Raw genomic sequence first — 6,452 nt, forward strand, 5'->3', positions numbered from 1 at the left:
AAACGTTGGAAGACAAAGCAAATCACTTGCAAGAATAAATGTAAATAACAAAAAGGAAACTCCTGGAAGAAAGGAGACTTTACATGGGGTCAAAACTCTACAGCCCTGAATGAAGAGGGATGAACCTGCGATAAAATGACCTAGAAAACATGAAGGTAAAGGAGGAGTACAGGCCGACCCGGCAAATTCGAGCACACAGGGAGAAAGGAACGGAAGTGAACCCTACTGAGGTTTTAGCCTCTGAGATGCAGCAAATGTCATATGCCCGGAGGACAGAATAGAGCTGGGCTGTGTGGGATGGCTGCTCCAAGACAGAAGAGCCATTCATCACACGGGACTTGTGAGCTGCCCCCAAGAGTTCGCAATGGGGACGTGATAGAACAACCGTGGGTGGTTTGCCCCTGTGTTCAGGGAGAGAACAGGGAAGGGAGTGGAAACCTTCAGATGATGCTGCTCCAACCTTGGCATCACACGAGGACGCCTCCTTCCCTCCATCTCCTCAGTCTGCACTGACGATCTGGATGAGCTTTAAAAACAGTGAAATCTGATGATCTCATGGTCCTGGCGAGACGCTTCCGCTAATAGGACTCTAAGCCTAAATTGTTAACCCAGCCTCCATCCGATGGCCTCCGCTGATTTTGCTACCTCTGCGCAATTCTTCTCGTATTCCCTCCGCTCTACACAAAGCAGTCCTGCATTTTCTTGTAAGATCTTTGTTGCTGCAGTGCTGTCACACAGGCTTCCGACTTTCTGGAAGACCGGCTCCCCTCAGGTGGAAACCTTTCCTGACACCAGCCGACATTCCCATCCTTACCAGTTCTTCCCCTTAAACCGTGTAGCAATTTACAACTCTGTATTCCTAACACTGTCACATTGTCTAGTAAGTCTCAAACTACCTGTAATCTTCCCTAAGCTACACACCTCATGAGGGTCCATTTTACGCAGATTTTTATTCCATGTGTAGCTCAGAGCCAGGCACAGAGGCAACACTGTTTGCTCTGCGCTATTTTAATGACTGTGATCATAGACGTATGGTGCTACGGGAGACATGGGGAGATGGATGGATGAACATCTACTGGGTGGATTCATGAGCCTGGGACGTTCTTTCTTGCCGATGCGATGTTGCTAGAAATAAGTGAGGGAGGGAAGTGAGCAGGAATGAGTACTTCACTCATCTTCCCTTTGACTTACTTCTGTGGGATGGTTTCTGTGCATTTGTTTCTGCACTTAGGTGATAAGAGCTAAGAGCAGAGATCTCATTTGCTTCAAAGGAGACGCTGGCTCAGTGTTTCCATCAGCGAAGCAGAAGAAGAACCAGAAGTACTTATATCTAAAAGTAGTGAAGTCCGTTTAGCCTCATCCCTCCCAATCTCTTTACAGTGTAATCCATGTAAACCCAGAAGATGTTCGGATGGCATTTCCACCATGCATTGTGGCCAGAATCACCACAATCAGTCACAAAGGCCGCTGGCAGTTTCCGTCATCCTAGCCTGGTACTTCCCGTTTTCCTCTGCCTTCATCCTTGGGAAGCCGGACTGCCCCCGAGCTGGTTCTGTTGGAGTAAACTTGCTGTCCATCTCATTAAGTGATGGAAGGAAGGTTCCCCAGTCTTCCTTAATGATGAAGGTGATGGTCTTTGGTTGATGGAAAGATTTGTAACTTCAGGTAGAGTTGATTACTGAAGTGATTTTGAAGATCAGGCAGTTTTGGGGAAAAAAGTAAACCATACAGATTTAATAGATTAGAAAAATGTTTAAACCTCTTTATTCCTGGGATACTGTACAGATTAATAACTTATTGTTTGCTTTCTATTTCAGGTTGGGGACAAAAAGCAACAAATGAACAGGCTGTGAATTAATGAATGCTTGAAACTTCTTTATCATTTGTTACCCCCATTGAACTTTTTTCTTTTCCTTTCCTTCCCTTTCCTTTCTTTTCCTTTCCTTTTCTTTCTTCTCCTTCCCCTCCCCTCCCTTCCCTTCCCTTCCCTTCCCTTCCCTTCCCTTCCCTTTCCTCTCCTTTCCTTTCCTTCTTTTCCTTTTTTTCTTTTCTTTTCCTACCTTCTTCCCTCCCCTACTCCTCCTCCCTCAGTCCCTCCCTTCCTCTTTCTCTTCCCACCCCCATCCTGTCTTTATTTTTAGAAATCTGTCTGCGGAGCCTGCCTGGGATTCTTGCTCTCTCCCTCTCTCTCAGCCCTCCCCCCCCCCCCACTTGTGTTCTCTCTCTTTCTCTCTCAAAATAAATAAGTAAACTGAAAAAAAAATGAAATCTGTCTGGGCAGTTTAGGATGCAACAAGAACATGGAAGTCCATTCAAATCTAGTTTATTAAGTCTGTGAAAATCCTACTGAGCGGTTGTTGCCATATCATGAGGTGGATTTTGTTTCAGAATCACACCTATCGAGAGAAAATGCTTAAAGCAGATTTGTTTTTGTCTATGAAACAAAAACAAAAAAATAAGAACTCCAAAGACTAAAGTAACAAATTCAGTGAAATAAAGGCAAACATGTAAATGATTCGATTTTCTAATAATCTAGTTGGGTCACCTATCATTTTATGTAAATTGGTTTTGGGGGGAGGTAGAGTGTTGCCTATTTTATTTCTTATAAACTTAATTATGTATTTTTCCTTTAATTTTTTTAATGTTTATTTTTGAGAGAGAGATAGAGAGAGACTGCTAGTAGGATAGCGGCAGAGAGAGAGGGAGACACAGAATCCAAAGCAGGTAACATCCAGGCTCTGAGCTGTCAGCACAGAGCCCAAGACGGGGCTCAAACTCATAAACCGTGAGATCATGACCTGAGCTGTAGCTGTTGCGTAACTGACTGAGCCACCAAGGCTCCCCGATGATGTATTTCTTAAAGATAAAAAATGTATTTTTTATATTTTTTAAATATTTTATAGAATTGTTGTCAAAGTTATGTTTAAATTGAATAATATAACAAAATAGATATCTAGAGTGTCTAAGATCATGTTTTCTGTCTCAGTCACTGCCTTGTGAGGTCTAGCCCTGGACACCCCACCCATGCACAGCACAGGAGAAAATGGTCCCCTTAATATAATGTCTTTGTTCGTGGATATAAAGTACTATGAACTACCGGCTGGCAAACAGGCTTCTCCTTTGTGGCATATACACCATAGACAAATACAGACATATGCAAATGTCCCCCAACAAGGTCACAGACTTTAAAAGTGATAAGGATGGTTTTGAATTCTCCAGAACCTGGTCACATAATTTTTTCTGTTGTTTTGTTTTTTTAATGTTTACTTATTTATTTTAGGAGAGAGAGAGAGAGAGAGAGAACAAGCACAGGAAAGCAGGGGAGGGGCAGAGAGAGAAAAGGAGGGGGAGAGAGAGAATCTGAAGCAGGCTCCACACCGTCAGCTCACAGTCTGATGCCGGGCACGGTCCCCTGGCTCGTGAGATCGTGACCTGAGCTGAAATCAAGAATTGGATGCTTAGCTGATGAGCCACCCAGGCACCCCTCCTTCTGTTATTTTAAAATAAAATCATAGAGAAAATATTTTTTGTAACACGTTTTAATAAAGTACTACATAAATGTACACGTATTAAATATTAAAGTAAGTACAAAGGGAGAACAGAAACACTACCATAGTCATAGTTTAAAATAGATTTGATTTTTTTTTTTTCTAATTGCAAATAATACCTCACAAAACCTTTAGGAGGTACAGAAAGCAATTCGGAAAATAAAATGTACCAAAACCCATCACCAGAGACTCTCGATTGTTAATATTATACTGTGTTGTTTTTTTTTCTAGTCTCACAAACAGTATGTCAGGAAGCACATTAGCATAAGACTCGAGAGGAACAGCCCATTTCTCTGATCCCTGAAGATCCTAGGGATTGACAACTTGAGACAGATGGCCTGTTGCAAAGGCTCCGGTTCAAGGCCAGAACCTCTATGTGGGTAAAAATCCTCCCTGCCAAGACTTTGTCTGCGCTTTCTCGTGATGCAGCCCGGGAGGCTCTCCACTGGAAGAGTTTTGATAGCAGGTACTTGGGGTTGTGGCTGGAGGACAGACATGAGCCTGGCACACCTTGAGGTGAGGCCTGGGGGTAGACGAGGGTGGAACAGTAGTATTCCGGTGGGCTGTGTGCTGGCTGGCTCCGGTAGGCATGGCTGGGGGCAGTGCAGCTTCTGTTTCTTTGGCACGAACACATGCTAGTCGTGCTTTCTGCTTCAGCATTTCTTTTCCCATTAATCACAGAAGATCTAAGAAGCCTTCCTTGCCTTTTAATTTTTTTTTGTAATTCGATGGCTGATACATAAGAAGCGCCCGTGTCACGAGATCTCTAACTGACAGAGTGAAATCAGAAATAGGATCAAATTCTTACGGCTTTTCATTGCTTATGTGATTCCCTCTTCATAAAACATGAATCTGTGAATGTTCTGTCTATCAATAGGTAATATTATAAGAAAGCTGCTGGCATCTTTTCAAGAAAATGTAATGGAGAATTTTGGGGAACTGACACCAGTCCCCAGACTTTCTTATGGGATGCTTGAGGTAGGCAGACGCTGACGTAATAACCCAGAAATAAATGTGGGTTCTGTGTTTCACGGAGGTGACACACGTGGGTCGCGTCCTGAGGGCTCAAGCCACAGGAAGCAGAAAGCAATACAAAGAAATCACTGAGCAATACTGTATCTCTGCGCTTTTGCCTTTGGTTGGCGTTGGCTGTGCTTGGCATGCCTTTCTCCTCCGTTATCCATTTGGCTAATTCCTACACTATCCAAAATCCCTTCTAGAAAGGCATCCTTGACTTCAGCAGGCTCAGTCGCCAGTACGCACTGACCTTCCCGGCTCTCGTACTTCTCTTGGTTCTAGGGGTCAAAACCTCATTTCTATTTGATTCCTGGTTCTTTTTCACCCCATCATACTATAATAAAGCAATTCATTTTGAAATGAAGATTTTAATACTTTAATGGAATCCACCCTGAATTTGATATCAGAAGAAGTGAGATCAATGTAACCCTTGAATACATTATCTAGTTTAGATTCATTTTTGCATATGGTTCAAGGTAGGGGTGAAGTTTCTTTTTTTCCCCATAACGATATTTAGTGGTTTCAGCACCGTTCGTTAAAATACAATTTGTTATACAAATAATATATTCATTCTACAAAAACGTGAAAGGAAAGGAAACAAATTATGTGAAACTCTTCAATCTATAGTATTTACTATTTTCCTTGGGTTTGTTTTATATTTATAAATATAACTGTATCTTGTTTTTATGCTCTCCTCTCTTGCTCTCTCTTACGATAATCCTATTTCTTCAATTATAAAATGCAAAATGTTTACATCTTATCATTTATGAAATGGATATAAATCTTACAATTGTTTTTTTAAAGAATACACAAAACTTCTTTTAAAGGCACATAGAACAGGTGGTGATTTGTCCTGACTGGAGTACTGTGAACTTTCCTATGTGTAAAATTTTGTGTTTATTTTACTGCCACCTCAACTGAGTTATTCTCATTGGAAGTTCCAAATATGATTAAAAATTTAAGGGGCGCCTGGGTGGCTCAGTTGGTTGAGCGTCTGACTTCGGCTCAGGTCACGATCTCACGGTCTGTGGGTTCGAGCCCCACATCGGGCTCTGTGCCGACAGCTCAGAGCCTGGAGCCTGCTTCGGATTCTGTGTCTCCCTCTCTCTCTGCCTCTCCCCCGCTCATGCTCTGTCTGTCTCTCTGTGTCAAAAATAAATAAACATTAAAAAAATTTTTTTTAATTTAAGTTAGCTTGAATCTCTATTTGTCTAAAAAAATTTTTTTAGCATTAAAAGATCCGAGAACTCCCATTCTAACAATTTAGGAGTACTTGGTATTGAATTTGCCTTTCCAACAAAAATAAGTAGAAAAATAGACACAAAATATGAAGTAATTTTTTTCAGATATTGGCCAATGGACAAAACATAAGTGTGATTGCTGAGATGAGGTAAACAAATGAGCTGAGCCCTATTATTACCCTTGTTTTTTCTCCGGAGTCATTTTATAAATCTTGAGTCAGGAAAGAAGAACTCAAGCTGAGAATGGCAAAATCTTCAGGTCCACAAAGCAGAGATGGTAATTTGTGGAGGCATAGGTGAATGGAATTTGAATGACAATGTGTAAGAGAGAAAGGAGCTATTCAGACAAGGCATCCAAAAATGTAGAGTGGTCCCCTTGAGTCTGTTGCTGGAGTCTAAGTTTTGCATGTATAAAGTGAAATTTCACAAGGTTAGACAAAGAAAAATCGTCACTGTAAGCTGATCAATTTCCAGAGCTTAACATGGTTGGAGAGCCAATCGAGTAAAAAGACCGTATTGAGCACCTAGAAGATTCAGCAGGTACTCCAGAAGAATAACATCCTATAGACTGGGTTGAATTAGCCCTTGATTAAAGTTTTTTCTAGACATGCCCTAATAAAACTTCAGATCAAGCTCAAAATAATTA

Source organism: Lynx canadensis, chromosome A3, assembly GCF_007474595.2.
Source record: "Lynx canadensis isolate LIC74 chromosome A3, mLynCan4.pri.v2, whole genome shotgun sequence".
Classification (NCBI taxonomy): domain Eukaryota; kingdom Metazoa; phylum Chordata; class Mammalia; order Carnivora; family Felidae; genus Lynx; species Lynx canadensis.